Here is a 13,537-nt window from a genome sequence, read left to right on the forward strand (position 1 = left end):
CATAGCCAACATGAGCCCCACACCAAAGGAGGGTGGGGTGTTTAATGCGAACTAGGGGTCATCCAAGCACCGCAAAAGGCCGCCATGCCCTGCACGCCCCTTTTCTCTTTTCATATGCAGATGAGGGTTGAAGCCAACTTTGACCCACTGCTTGGATGACATCACCGTATGCAAATCCGTCTTCTGCAGAACTTCCCCCAGGAATGCTTGCACTAGTTGTTGCATTTGGTTTGTTGTTTGGGGGTGCTTCAGTATTAGGCAGCCTTCTGCCCTCCCATGTTCATCTGAAAATATGTGTTCTCCCTGCAGTTGTTGTCCCCAGATGAGAGTTCCCTTGTGCTGCCTCAGTTGAATCTCCTTTACTTGACAGAGATGTGCATGAGCAGCGGCCCTCCCCAGCCCTATCCCAAATCATACTTATTTTGCATAGGAGATACCATGGTCATGAAGATTACTCTCCCAGGGTGAGGTTCATTCATTGCATTCTGGGTATGCTGACCCCTGTGATTTCCCCAAATGTGGGAAACGTGACTGCTTTATTTGTTGGTAGTGGGGGACTGTGTTTGTGTTTTCCTCTGATCTCTGGTAAAAGTCAGATTTCTTTGTTTCAGATCTTCCTCTAGCCTTGTTCTTCTTTCGAGAGTTTCCTTGTGCTGCCTCAGTTGGATCTCCTTCACTTGACAGGGGGGTGCCCGAGCAGCGACCCTCCCCAGCTCTAGCCCAACTCCTACTTACCTGCCAGGTGAGATACTATGATCATGAAGGTGCTTCTCCCAGGGCAAGGCTCACCCATTGCACTCTGGGTGTGCTGCCCCTGCGATTTCCCCAAATGTGGGAAACTTGACTGCATAATTTGTGTTTCCCCTGGTCAGGTCTCGTATAATTCAGATCTCTTTGTCTCAGGTCTCTCTCCAGCCTAGTTTGCTGTCTGTTTCCACTTCTCTTTTCTTGAGCCGCTCCCTTCTATGCCCTTGCGCACTATCCTGACTTCTCCTCCTTTCTGCTTACTTTGTGCCTTCCAACGCACAATGCGAACTACAGGTAGTGCTGCAGGGCCCACACCCTTTTACTTGCCTTACAGAGCAGCTCTGGAGCTGTTACAGTGCCCAGCTGCTGCAAGAAATCAGCTTGAATGCTTCAGGGGCTGGGGCATAGCCAACATGAGCCCCACACCGAAGGAGGGTGGAGGTGTTTAATGCAAACTAGGGGTCAGCCAAGTGCTGCAAAAGGCCACCATGCCCTGCACGCCCCTTTTCTCTTTTCATATGCAGACGAGGGTTGAAGCCAACTTTGACCCACTGCTTGGATGACATCACCATATGCAAATCTATCTGCTGCAGACCTTCCCCCAGGAATGCTTGCACTAGTTGTTGCATTTGGTTTGTTGTTTGGGGGTGCTTCAGTATTAGGCAGCCTTCTGCCCTCCCATGTTCATCTGAAAATATGTGTTCTCCCTGCAGTTGTTGTCCCCAGATGAGAGTTCCCTTGTGCTGCCTCAGTTGAATCTCCTTTACTTGACAGAGATGTGCCTGAGCAGCGGCCCTCCCCAGCCATATCCCAAATCATACTTATTTTGCATAGGAGATACCATTGTTATGAAGATTGTTCTCCCAGGGTGCGGTTCATTCATTGCACTCTGGGTATGCTGACCCCTGTGATTTCCCCAAATGTGGGAAACTCGACTGCATTATTTGTGGTAGTGGTGGACTGTGTTTGTGCTTTCCTCTGGTCAGCTCTGGTAAAAGTCAGATTTCTTTGTCTCAGATCTTCCTCTAGCCTTGTTCTTCTTTCGAGAGTTCCTTTGTGCTGCCTCAGTTGGATCTCCTTCACTTGACAGGGGGGTGCCCGAGCAGCGACCCTCCCCAGCTCTAGCCCAACTCCTACTTACCTGCCAGGTGAGATACTATGATCATGAAGGTGCTTCTCCAAGGGCAAGGCTCACCCATTGCACTCTGGGTGTGCTGCTCCTGCGATTTCCCCAAATGTGGGAAACTTGACTGCATAATTTGTGTTTCCCCTGGTCAGGTCTCGTATAATTCAGATATCTTTGTCTCAGGTCTCTCTCCAGCCTAGTTTGCTGTCTGTTTCCACTTCTCTTTTCTTGAGCCGCTCCCTTCTATGCCCTTGCGCACTATCCTGACTTCTCCTCCTTTCTGCTTACTTTGTGCCTTCCAACGCACAATGCGAACTACAGGTAGTGCTGCAGGGCCCACACCCTTTTACTTGCCTTACAGAGCAGCTCTGGAGCTGTTACAGTGCCCAGCTGCTGCAAGAAATCAGCTTGAATGCTTCAGGGGCTGGGGCATAGCCAACATGAGCCCCACACCGAAGGAGGGTGGAGGTGTTTAATGCAAACTAGGGGTCAGCCAAGTGCCGCAAAAGGCCACCATGCCCTGCACGCCCCTTTTCTCTTTTCATATGCAGATGAGGGTTGAAGCCAACTTTGACCCACTGCTTGGATGACATCACCGTATGCAAATCCGTCTTCTGCAGAACTTCCCCCAGGAATGCTTGCACTAGTTGTTGCATTTGGTTTGTTGTTTGGGGGTGCTTCAGTATTAGGCAGCCTTCTGCCCTCCCATGTTCATCTGAAAATATGTGTTCTCCCTGCAGTTGTTGTCCCCAGATGAGAGTTCCCTTGTGCTGCCTCAGTTGAATCTCCTTTACTTGACAGAGATGTGCATGAGCAGCGGCCCTCCCCAGCCCTATCCCAAATCATACTTATTTTGCATAGGAGATACCATGGTCATGAAGATTACTCTCCCAGGGTGAGGTTCATTCATTGCATTCTGGGTATGCTGACCCCTGTGATTTCCCCAAATGTGGGAAACGTGACTGCTTTATTTGTTGGTAGTGGGGGACTGTGTTTGTGTTTTCCTCTGATCTCTGGTAAAAGTCAGATTTCTTTGTTTCAGATCTTCCTCTAGCCTTGTTCTTCTTTCGAGAGTTTCCTTGTGCTGCCTCAGTTGGATCTCCTTCACTTGACAGGGGGGTGCCCGAGCAGCGACCCTCCCCAGCTCTAGCCCAACTCCTACTTACCTGCCAGGTGAGATACTATGATCATGAAGGTGCTTCTCCCAGGGCAAGGCTCACCCATTGCACTCTGGGTGTGCTGCCCCTGCGATTTCCCCAAATGTGGGAAACTTGACTGCATAATTTGTGTTTCCCCTGGTCAGGTCTCGTATAATTCAGATCTCTTTGTCTCAGGTCTCTCTCCAGCCTAGTTTGCTGTCTGTTTCCACTTCTCTTTTCTTGAGCCGCTCCCTTCTATGCCCTTGCGCACTATCCTGACTTCTCCTCCTTTCTGCTTACTTTGTGCCTTCCAACGCACAATGCGAACTACAGGTAGTGCTGCAGGGCCCACACCCTTTTACTTGCCTTACAGAGCAGCTCTGGAGCTGTTACAGTGCCCAGCTGCTGCAAGAAATCAGCTTGAATGCTTCAGGGGCTGGGGCATAGCCAACATGAGCCCCACACCGAAGGAGGGTGGAGGTGTTTAATGCAAACTAGGGGTCAGCCAAGTGCTGCAAAAGGCCACCATGCCCTGCACGCCCCTTTTCTCTTTTCATATGCAGACGAGGGTTGAAGCCAACTTTGACCCACTGCTTGGATGACATCACCATATGCAAATCTATCTGCTGCAGACCTTCCCCCAGGAATGCTTGCACTAGTTGTTGCATTTGGTTTGTTGTTTGGGGGTGCTTCAGTATTAGGCAGCCTTCTGCCCTCCCATGTTCATCTGAAAATATGTGTTCTCCCTGCAGTTGTTGTCCCCAGATGAGAGTTCCCTTGTGCTGCCTCAGTTGAATCTCCTTTACTTGACAGAGATGTGCCTGAGCAGCGGCCCTCCCCAGCCATATCCCAAATCATACTTATTTTGCATAGGAGATACCATTGTTATGAAGATTGTTCTCCCAGGGTGCGGTTCATTCATTGCAATCTGGGTATGCTGACCCCTGTGATTTCCCCAAATGTGGGAAACTCGACTGCATTATTTGTGGTAGTGGTGGACTGTGTTTGTGCTTTCCTCTGGTCAGCTCTGGTAAAAGTCAGATTTCTTTGTCTCAGATCTTCCTCTAGCCTTGTTCTTCTTTCGAGAGTTCCTTTGTGCTGCCTCAGTTGGATCTCCTTCACTTGACAGGGGGGTGCCCGAGCAGCGACCCTCCCCAGCTCTAGCCCAACTCCTACTTACCTGCCAGGTGAGATACTATGATCATGAAGGTGCTTCTCCAAGGGCAAGGCTCACCCATTGCACTCTGGGTGTGCTGCTCCTGCGATTTCCCCAAATGTGGGAAACTTGACTGCATAATTTGTGTTTCCCCTGGTCAGGTCTCGTATAATTCAGATATCTTTGTCTCAGGTCTCTCTCCAGCCTAGTTTGCTGTCTGTTTCCACTTCTCTTTTCTTGAGCCGCTCCCTTCTATGCCCTTGCGCACTATCCTGACTTCTCCTCCTTTCTGCTTACTTTGTGCCTTCCAACGCACAATGCGAACTACAGGTAGTGCTGCAGGGCCCACACCCTTTTACTTGCCTTACAGAGCAGCTCTGGAGCTGTTACAGTGCCCAGCTGCTGCAAGAAATCAGCTTGAATGCTTCAGGGGCTGGGGCATAGCCAACATGAGCCCCACACCGAAGGAGGGTGGAGGTGTTTAATGCAAACTAGGGGTCAGCCAAGTGCCGCAAAAGGCCACCATGCCCTGCACGCCCCTTTTCTCTTTTCATATGCAGACGAGGGTTGAAGCCAACTTTGACCCACTGCTTGGATGACATCACCATATGCAAATCCATCTGCTGCAGGCCTTCCCCCAGGAATGCTTGCACTAGTTGATGCATTTGGTTTGTTGTTTGGGGGTGCTTCAGTATTAGGCAGCCTTCTGCCCTCCCATGTTCATCTGAAAATATGTGTTCTCCCTGCAGTTGTTGTCCCCAGATGAGAGTTCCCTTGTGCTGCCTCAGTTGAATCTCCTTTACTTGACAGAGATGTGCCTGAGCAGCGGCCCTCCCCAGCCCTATCCCAAATCATACTTATTTTGCATAGGAGATACCATGGTCATGAAGATTGTTCTCCCACGGTGAGGTTCATTCATTGCATTCTGGGTATGCTGACCCCTGTGATTTCCCCAAATGTGGGAAACTCGACTGCTTTATTTGTGGTAGTGGGGGACTGTGTTTGTGCTTTCCTCTGGTCAGCTCTGGTAAAAGTCAGATTTCTTTGTCTCAGATCTTCCTTTAGCCTTGTTCTTCTTTCGAGAGTTCCCTTGTGCTGCCTCAGTTGGATCTCCTTCACTTGACAGGGGGGTACCCGAGCAGCGACCCTCCCCAGCTCTAGCCCAACTTCTACTTACCTGGCAGGTGAGATACTATGATCATGTAGGTGCTTCTCCCAGGGCAAGGCTCACCCATTGCACTCTGGGTGTGCTGCTCCTGCGATTTCCCCAAATGTGGGAAACTTGACTGCATAATTTGTGTTTCCCCTGGTCGGCTCTCGTATAATTCAGATCTCTTTGTCTCAGGTCTCTCTCCAGCCTAGTTTGCTGTCTGTTTCAACTTCTCTTTTCTTGAGCCGCTCCCTTCTATGCCCTTGCGCACTATCCTGACTTCTCCCGTCTGCTTACTTTGTGCCTTCCAATGCACAATGCAAACTACAGGTAGTGCTGCAGGGCCCACACCCTTTTACTTGCCGTTCAGAGCTGCTCTGGAGCTGTTACAGTGCCCAGCTGCTGCAATAAATCAGCTTGAATGCTTCAGGGGATGGGGCATGGCCAACATGAGCCCCACACCAAAGGAGGGTGGGGTGTTTAATGCGAACTAGGGGTCATCCAAGCACCGCAAAAGGCCGCCATGCCCTGCACGCCCCTTTTCTCTTTTCATATGCAGATGAGGGTTGAAGCCAACTTTGACCCACTGCTTGGATGACATCACCATATGCAAATCCGTCTTCTGCAGAACTTCCCCCAGGAATGCTTGCACTAGTTGTTGCATTTGGTTTGTTGTTTGGGGGTGCTTCAGTATTAGGCAGCCTTCTGCCCTCCCATGTTCATCTGAAAATATGTGTTCTCCCTGCAGTTGTTGTCCCCAGATGAGAGTTCCCTTGTGCTGCCTCAGTTGAATCTCCTTTACTTGACAGAGATGTGCATGAGCAGCGGCCCTCCCCAGCCCTATCCCAAATCATACTTATTTTGCATAGGAGATACCATGGTCATGAAGATTACTCTCCCAGGGTGAGGTTCATTCATTGCATTCTGGGTATGCTGACCCCTGTGATTTCCCCAAATGTGGGAAACGTGACTGCTTTATTTGTTGGTAGTGGGGGACTGTGTTTGTGTTTTCCTCTGATCTCTGGTAAAAGTCAGATTTCTTTGTTTCAGATCTTCCTCTAGCCTTGTTCTTCTTTCGAGAGTTTCCTTGTGCTGCCTCAGTTGGATCTCCTTCACTTGACAGGGGGGTGCCCGAGCAGCGACCCTCCCCAGCTCTAGCCCAACTCCTACTTACCTGCCAGGTGAGATACTATGATCATGAAGGTGCTTCTCCCAGGGCAAGGCTCACCCATTGCACTCTGGGTGTGCTGCCCCTGCGATTTCCCCAAATGTGGGAAACTTGACTGCATAATTTGTGTTTCCCCTGGTCAGGTCTCGTATAATTCAGATCTCTTTGTCTCAGGTCTCTCTCCAGCCTAGTTTGCTGTCTGTTTCCACTTCTCTTTTCTTGAGCCGCTCCCTTCTATGCCCTTGCGCACTATCCTGACTTCTCCTCCTTTCTGCTTACTTTGTGCCTTCCAACGCACAATGCGAACTACAGGTAGTGCTGCAGGGCCCACACCCTTTTACTTGCCTTACAGAGCAGCTCTGGAGCTGTTACAGTGCCCAGCTGCTGCAAGAAATCAGCTTGAATGCTTCAGGGGCTGGGGCATAGCCAACATGAGCCCCACACCGAAGGAGGGTGGAGGTGTTTAATGCAAACTAGGGGTCAGCCAAGTGCTGCAAAAGGCCACCATGCCCTGCACGCCCCTTTTCTCTTTTCATATGCAGACGAGGGTTGAAGCCAACTTTGACCCACTGCTTGGATGACATCACCATATGCAAATCTATCTGCTGCAGGCCTTCCCCCAGGAATGCTTGCACTAGTTGTTGCATTTGGTTTGTTGTTTGGGGGTGCTTCAGTATTAGGCAGCCTTCTGCCCTCCCATGTTCATCTGAAAATATGTGTTCTCCCTGCAGTTGTTGTCCCCAGATGAGAGTTCCCTTGTGCTGCCTCAGTTGAATCTCCTTTACTTGACAGAGATGTGCCTGAGCAGCGGCCCTCCCCAGCCATATCCCAAATCATACTTATTTTGCATAGGAGATACCATTGTTATGAAGATTGTTCTCCCAGGGTGCGGTTCATTCATTGCACTCTGGGTATGCTGACCCCTGTGATTTCCCCAAATGTGGGAAACTCGACTGCATTATTTGTGGTAGTGGTGGACTGTGTTTGTGCTTTCCTCTGGTCAGCTCTGGTAAAAGTCAGATTTCTTTGTCTCAGATCTTCCTCTAGCCTTGTTCTTCTTTCGAGAGTTCCTTTGTGCTGCCTCAGTTGGATCTCCTTCACTTGACAGGGGGGTGCCCGAGCAGCGACCCTCCCCAGCTCTAGCCCAACTCCTACTTACCTGCCAGGTGAGATACTATGATCATGAAGGTGCTTCTCCCAGGGCAAGGCTCACCCATTGCACTCTGGGTGTGCTGCCCCTGCAATTTCCCCAAATGTGGGAAACTTGACTGCATAATTTGTGTTTCCCCTGGTCGGCTCTCGTATAATTCAGATCTCTTTGTCTCAGGTCTCTCTCCAGCCTAGTTTGCTGTCTGTTTCCACTTCTATTTTCTTGAGCCCCTCCCTTCTATACCCTTGTGCACTATCCTGACTTCTCCTCCCGTCTGCTTACTTTGTGCCTTCCAATGCACAATGCAAACTACAGGTAGTGCTGCAGGGCCCACACCCTTTTACTTGCCTTACAGAGCAGCTCTGGAGCTGTTACAGTGCCCAGCTGCTGCAAGAAATCAGCTTGAATGCTTCATGGGATGGGGCATGGCCAACATGAGCCCCACACCAAAGGAGGGTGGGGGTGTTTAATGCGATCTAGGGGTCATCCAAGCAGCGCAAAAGGCCGCCATGCCCTGCACGCCCCTTTTCTCTTTTCATATGCAGATGAGGGTTGAAGCCAACTTTGACCCACTGCTTGGATAACATCGCCATATGCAAATCCATCTGCTGCAGGCCTTCCCCCAGGAATGCTTGCACTAGTTGTTGCATTTGGTTTGTTGTTTGGGGGTGCTTCAGTATTAGGCAGCCTTCTGCCCTCCCATGTTCATCTGAAAATATGTGTTCTCCCTGCAGTTGTTGTCCCCAGATGAGAGTTCCCTTGTGCTGCCTCAGTTGAATTTCCTTTACTTGACAGAGATGTGCCTGAGCAGCGGCCCTCCCCAGCCCTATCCCAAATCATACTTATTTTGCATAGGAGACACCATGGTCATGAAGATTGTTCACCCAGGGTGAGGTTCATTCATTGCATTCTGGGTATGCTGACCCCTGTGATTTCCCCAAATGTGGGAAACTCGCCTGCATTATTTGTGGTAGTGGGGGACTGTGTTTGTGTTTTCCGCTGGTCAGCTCTGGTAAAAGTCAGATTTCTTTGTCTCAGATCTTCCTCTAGCCTTGTTCTTCTTTCGAGAGTTCCATTGTGCTGCCTCAGTTGGATCTCCTTCACTTGACAGGGGGGTGCCCGAGCAGCGACCCTCCCCAGCTCTAGCCCAACTCCTATTTACCTGCCAGGTGAGATACTATGATCTTGAAGGTGCTTCTCCCAGGGCAAGGCTCACCCATTGCACTCTGGCTGTGCTGCCCCTGCGATTTCCCCAAATGTGGGAAACTTGACTGCATAATTTGTGTTTCCCCTGGTCGGCTCTCGTATAATTCAGATCTCTTTGTCTCAGGTCTCTCTCCAGCCTAGTTTGCTGTCTGTTTCCACTTCTCTATTCTTGAGCCGCTCCCTTCTATGCCCTTGCGCACTATCCTGACTTCTCCCGTCTGCTTACTTTGTGCCTTCCAACGCACAATGCGAACTACAGGTAGTGCTGCAGGGCCCACACCCTTTTATTTGCCTTACAGAGCAGCTCTGGAGCTGTTACAGTGCCCAGCTGCTGCAAGAAATCAGCTTGAATGCTTCAGGGGCTGGGGCATAGTCAACATGAGCCCCACACCGAAGGAGGGTGGAGGTGTTTAATGCGAACTAGGGGTCATCCAAGCGCCGCAAAATGCCACCATGCCCTGCATAACCCTTTTCTCTTTTCATATGCAGATGAGGGTTCCAGCCAACTTTGGCCCACTGCTTGGATGACATCACCGTATGCAAATTCGTCTCCTGCAGACCTTCCCCCAGGAATGCTTGTACTAGTTATTGCATATGGTTTGATATTTGATGGTGCTTCAGTATTAGGCAGCCTTCCGCCCTCCCATGTTCATCTGAAAAGATGTGGTCTCCCTGCAGTTGTTGTCCCCAGACGAGAGTTCCCTTGTGCTTCCTCAGTTGAATCTCCTTAACTTGACGGGGGAGGGGCTGCCCGAGCAGCCACCCTCCCCAGCCCTATCCCAACTCATACTTATTTTGCATATGAGATCTCTATATCATGAAGATTGTTCTCACAGGGTGAGGTTCATCCATTATATTTTAAAATAGGAAGGTTCAAATTACATATTTGAATTGCATCTATGTGCTGGATTCAAATGTCCCCCCCCTTCCTTTCTCAATTGTGCCCATCAGCAGCTATTCTAAGGTTGCTGCCAATGGGTGTGACACATTAATTTCTTCTGTGGGGTACACTGGACTCCACAAGGATTCACATTGGGGTGTAGAGTAGGATCTTGATCTGAGGCACCAACCGGCTCAAAGCTTTTGACTGTTCCCAAGATGCTCAGCGCATTCTCCTCTATAACCCCGCTTCCATGAACAGGGAGCTCAGTTTGTAGTTGTTGCCTTCAGTAGCAGGCCACTTAACAGGGGCCTGCCTCAAGCAGCCTATTCTTAGCTATTAATTTTGACAAGAAAAGAATAACTTTTTTTATGAGAATCTACAAGGGCTGCAGCAGGCTAGGTCTAATAGACATCTTTACTGCAGCTTCATCACTCCCAGCGGCACTGTATACTCCCGTGCCCTGGTTGCTGGGTCACTGCAGCGGAGGCTCCGGTTTCTTCCTAAGGTCAGTCACACACAATGTAACACCCCGGTATAACAAGTGTGTAAACTATGTGGAACAGGTCAGGGATACCTTGATGGACTATTCCTCCTTCAGCAGCAGCTCTTCTCTATTCCTGGCAGAGAGGCAAGGTTTCCCCAGACACAAAGAAAGGCAGGCAGGGCTTTGTATGAAAGAATAAATGGTTTACCACATAACTCAGAAAAGGAACTGATTACAGTAGGGAAGGGAAAGATTTGATTCAAGCAACTTAAACACAGACACCATATACACTTTAAGTCATTACACAAATGGTAATATAACTAAATCTGAGATTAATACTATGTTGCTTAGTAATAGAAATCAACTTATGCAGACAATATTTAAGTCCCAGATAACATTGGTGTCACTGCAGGGAGTCTCTATGTGCACGTTGGGGCCCGGTTATGTTGTTACATAGTTATATGCAGCTATTGTCTCCTTTAGCTGTGAACAAAATATTGTAGCTCTGTGTAGTAAAGATGATTGTTTAAAACAAACTGGAGCTGCTTCCCATGTAAATCGCTGCATAGGTATAGTAAATATAGGATAATGTCCTTTGCAGTGGAGTAGGTTTCAGTATAAATATGGATTTATCTCACCCAGTCAATAGATGTTTCTGAGGCAGTTTCCCCTCAGATGTAGGCCAGTCAGCATTGGTATAAAGGCTTTATACTCTCCTGTCTCTGACACTTGCTGTGCACTCTCTTGGCTGAGAGTGTCATGGCGTTCTTACTTGTTAATTGCTGCACTTCCACTGCTGTATTTTGCACTACTGCTTACTCTCTCATGCAATTTTCAGCTTATTTGTCTCCCCTCTCTCAGCTGCTCATCTCTGCGTAATGGCGTCGCCAGCTCTTTCCTCACCATGGCTCCAACTGACTTTTCAAACTGCTGTTCAATTTTCTTTTAAATAAACTTTATTTAAAATGGCACAGGCAACTACACTGTTGTCAAAAATGTCCTTGTTGTTATGGGATATCACACGTGCCCCCCCCCAAAACATGCGTGTCCTCACGCATTTTGGTTTTATCCCTATATAAACTTCTCACTATATCCAGTCACATTCATTAGTGAACACAGATTATGTCTGAAACATTAACATTTATCAACATTTTTAACATCAGTATCTGATAGGTATAATTCCTTTTGTGCTATAGTACATTAACACATGCTCCTGGAGCAATCGGTTGAAATCTGGACAGTATATGGTCTTGAAAAGTTTGTCTAGGAAACCTCAACCCCCCTGCCATGGATGAGTATTGAACTCTTTCTAAACTGTCTTTGGGACATGCTGTACAAAACTGCAGCTGACTATGGTGGTTTTCTGTTTTGCAAGCCCTAGTCTTCTTGCCTCCTTGTCGGTGACAAACCACCTTAGTCTGCTGTAAATACATTTTATGAGCCTCTTCCATTCCATCTTGGGATTCAGTATCACAGCTGGTTTGGGACAATGGATTCTGGAGAGAAAGAGGCAGCAAGGTTCTTCTTACAGAACAGGTTGGACAGTTTCGGCACCATCTCTTGATGTCTTCCCTCATTTCAACCCAAAAGAACTTTTTCCAGATGCTTGTTTCCATCCTTTTGCACCCAGGGTGACCTGACTTGTCGTGATATTCTTCAAGCACATAACAAGCACTTTGTCTTGGAATTACAAGTTGACTGATCCTATAATGAGTATTAGGATCCACACTACATCGAACCAACTGTCCTTTCTCTTCAAACAGCCTTTCTCGCTGTCTCAACAACTTCAGGAGTTCTGGCGAGGATTCTTGCCTTTGTCGCTTGGTCAGGTATTTCCCAATCTTCAGTAAGGCTTTGAGGTGTCTTATCATCTGACTTTTATCTTGCAGGTGGTCAAAACTGGTTCCTTGAATAGGTTGCTCACAGTTTCTAGAACTGGATGCTATATTATTCATGCCTAACATTGAAGCATTCTTTCGGATAATCTGGACACTGGAGATGGGCATTTCTATCATTATTTGGCTAGCCTTATTTTTTTCATGTTCCTCTCTTACAGATAATTCTGTTATCATTCTTCCCTTTTGTTTGGCTATCCCAGGTTGAAGGCCTTGTTTCTCCTGGAGCTTGTCAGTTTGAAACTCTCCTTGGAGTGCTGCTACGAGCTCCTCACAGCAGTTCCGCAACACATTCATGCCCACTATCACTGGAGGCAATCCATCATCTTGGGCAGTGGTGATGATGAAGCCTTGCTGTGGTAGCACTGTTCGTCCGATTTGAATTTCAGCTTCCCAGTATCCTTTGCAAGGGATGCAGTGCCCATTGCTTGCAATCGGGTTTATCAATGTGGAAGTTGACGGAAACATCTGTTCCTCAGTCCAATGCTGCTCAAACTGTGTTGCTTGTATTGTGGTCACTTGTGATCCAGTGTCTAAGAGAGCGGGCATTGAGACTCCATTGATGCAAACTTGAACCACCGGGCATTGGCTAACATAACGGGTTAACCACATGAATTTGGAGTTTAAATGATCTGGCTGCTCAAATTCTCTCTTAATTTGTCCGCTTCCTTCACAGCTTTGAAAAATGGGTCGCCTTTGGGAGGCAAAGTGGCTGGAAAAAAGTGTCTCCCTGTTTCTATGTAGGTCCCATTGGGAACTGTTCAGTGGTCTCCTCTCCTGGCACCATTCCATTTCTTCATGGAGCAGTGCCTGCTGTCTCTTCAGAATCTGCAGGTCTCTGCGCATCTCTGTCACACCACGTGTCAGTTCAGCCAGCAGACTTCGTAACTCACTAGAAGAGTCAAATATGCATGTCTTTGAACATGGCACTGTCACTCCTTTTACTGTAGGTGGGTAAGTAGCTCCTTTAAAACTTGACTCCTGGGCATCAGAATTCTCTTGATACCGTGGCATCTCTGGAATAGACTCTTGTGGAACAGCCCCTGAAGTAAGACTGGAGCCTAGAACTTTAATCGCAGCCTCTTTAAAATCCAGGAATGTGCTTCCAGGCTTCTGCAATCTCAATAGTCGCAGCTGAGTTTTTACAAATTCGCCCCTTGCAACTTCAGTGAACTGGTCCAATAACATTTTCTCTTTGTCATGCACTTCCTCAGGGTCTGCTTGCTGAACATCTCTGAGTGCTTCCTGAAAGCTGAGGGCATAGCCCGTGAGTGACTCTCCTGGTTGTTGCTTTCGAGCAAAGAAGTGCATTTTAAGTTCTGACACTGTCCTTGTGTCAAATGTGGTAGCAAGCCTGTTGAGGATCTGGTCCACAGTCTTCTTCTCTTCAGTAGGCCAGGAAGTAACCTCTCTAAGTGCAAGCCCTTTCAACT

The 13,537-nt window shown here is 48.4% G+C and overlaps 16 non-coding genes across 16 annotated transcripts; all 16 read left to right on the top strand.

The window, feature by feature from the left end:
* Positions 1 to 413: 413 nt before the first annotated feature.
* LOC135025636 (U1 spliceosomal RNA) lies at positions 414 to 578 on the top strand. Its single transcript, XR_010222369.1, has one exon. It is a non-coding gene; the product is annotated as a U1 spliceosomal RNA (small nuclear RNA).
* Positions 579 to 727: 149 nt separating this feature from the next.
* LOC135025606 (U1 spliceosomal RNA) lies at positions 728 to 890 on the top strand. Its single transcript, XR_010222340.1, has one exon. It is a non-coding gene; the product is annotated as a U1 spliceosomal RNA (small nuclear RNA).
* Positions 891 to 1,564: 674 nt separating this feature from the next.
* LOC135025550 (U1 spliceosomal RNA) lies at positions 1,565 to 1,728 on the top strand. The gene has a single exon (XR_010222286.1). It is a non-coding gene; the product is annotated as a U1 spliceosomal RNA (small nuclear RNA).
* Positions 1,729 to 1,880: 152 nt separating this feature from the next.
* On the top strand, positions 1,881 to 2,043 carry LOC135025645 (U1 spliceosomal RNA). The gene has a single exon (XR_010222378.1). It is a non-coding gene; the product is annotated as a U1 spliceosomal RNA (small nuclear RNA).
* Positions 2,044 to 2,717: 674 nt separating this feature from the next.
* On the top strand, positions 2,718 to 2,882 carry LOC135025637 (U1 spliceosomal RNA). Its single transcript, XR_010222370.1, has one exon. It is a non-coding gene; the product is annotated as a U1 spliceosomal RNA (small nuclear RNA).
* A 149-nt stretch (positions 2,883 to 3,031) lies between these two features.
* On the top strand, positions 3,032 to 3,194 carry LOC135025607 (U1 spliceosomal RNA). The gene has a single exon (XR_010222341.1). It is a non-coding gene; the product is annotated as a U1 spliceosomal RNA (small nuclear RNA).
* A 674-nt stretch (positions 3,195 to 3,868) lies between these two features.
* On the top strand, positions 3,869 to 4,032 carry LOC135025564 (U1 spliceosomal RNA). Its single transcript, XR_010222300.1, has one exon. It is a non-coding gene; the product is annotated as a U1 spliceosomal RNA (small nuclear RNA).
* A 152-nt stretch (positions 4,033 to 4,184) lies between these two features.
* On the top strand, positions 4,185 to 4,347 carry LOC135025646 (U1 spliceosomal RNA). Its single transcript, XR_010222379.1, has one exon. It is a non-coding gene; the product is annotated as a U1 spliceosomal RNA (small nuclear RNA).
* A 674-nt stretch (positions 4,348 to 5,021) lies between these two features.
* On the top strand, positions 5,022 to 5,185 carry LOC135025543 (U1 spliceosomal RNA). The gene has a single exon (XR_010222279.1). It is a non-coding gene; the product is annotated as a U1 spliceosomal RNA (small nuclear RNA).
* Positions 5,186 to 5,337: 152 nt separating this feature from the next.
* On the top strand, positions 5,338 to 5,500 carry LOC135025584 (U1 spliceosomal RNA). The gene has a single exon (XR_010222318.1). It is a non-coding gene; the product is annotated as a U1 spliceosomal RNA (small nuclear RNA).
* A 670-nt stretch (positions 5,501 to 6,170) lies between these two features.
* LOC135025638 (U1 spliceosomal RNA) lies at positions 6,171 to 6,335 on the top strand. The gene has a single exon (XR_010222371.1). It is a non-coding gene; the product is annotated as a U1 spliceosomal RNA (small nuclear RNA).
* A 149-nt stretch (positions 6,336 to 6,484) lies between these two features.
* Positions 6,485 to 6,647, top strand: LOC135025608 (U1 spliceosomal RNA). The gene has a single exon (XR_010222342.1). It is a non-coding gene; the product is annotated as a U1 spliceosomal RNA (small nuclear RNA).
* A 674-nt stretch (positions 6,648 to 7,321) lies between these two features.
* LOC135025551 (U1 spliceosomal RNA) lies at positions 7,322 to 7,485 on the top strand. Its single transcript, XR_010222287.1, has one exon. It is a non-coding gene; the product is annotated as a U1 spliceosomal RNA (small nuclear RNA).
* Positions 7,486 to 7,637: 152 nt separating this feature from the next.
* On the top strand, positions 7,638 to 7,800 carry LOC135025592 (U1 spliceosomal RNA). Its single transcript, XR_010222326.1, has one exon. It is a non-coding gene; the product is annotated as a U1 spliceosomal RNA (small nuclear RNA).
* A 674-nt stretch (positions 7,801 to 8,474) lies between these two features.
* On the top strand, positions 8,475 to 8,638 carry LOC135025569 (U1 spliceosomal RNA). The gene has a single exon (XR_010222304.1). It is a non-coding gene; the product is annotated as a U1 spliceosomal RNA (small nuclear RNA).
* Positions 8,639 to 8,790: 152 nt separating this feature from the next.
* On the top strand, positions 8,791 to 8,953 carry LOC135025673 (U1 spliceosomal RNA). Its single transcript, XR_010222404.1, has one exon. It is a non-coding gene; the product is annotated as a U1 spliceosomal RNA (small nuclear RNA).
* The last annotated feature ends 4,584 nt before the right edge of the window (positions 8,954 to 13,537 follow it).

The sequence above is a fragment of the Pseudophryne corroboree genome, unplaced genomic scaffold (genome assembly GCF_028390025.1).
Source record: "Pseudophryne corroboree isolate aPseCor3 unplaced genomic scaffold, aPseCor3.hap2 scaffold_423, whole genome shotgun sequence".
NCBI classification, from domain to species: domain Eukaryota; kingdom Metazoa; phylum Chordata; class Amphibia; order Anura; family Myobatrachidae; genus Pseudophryne; species Pseudophryne corroboree.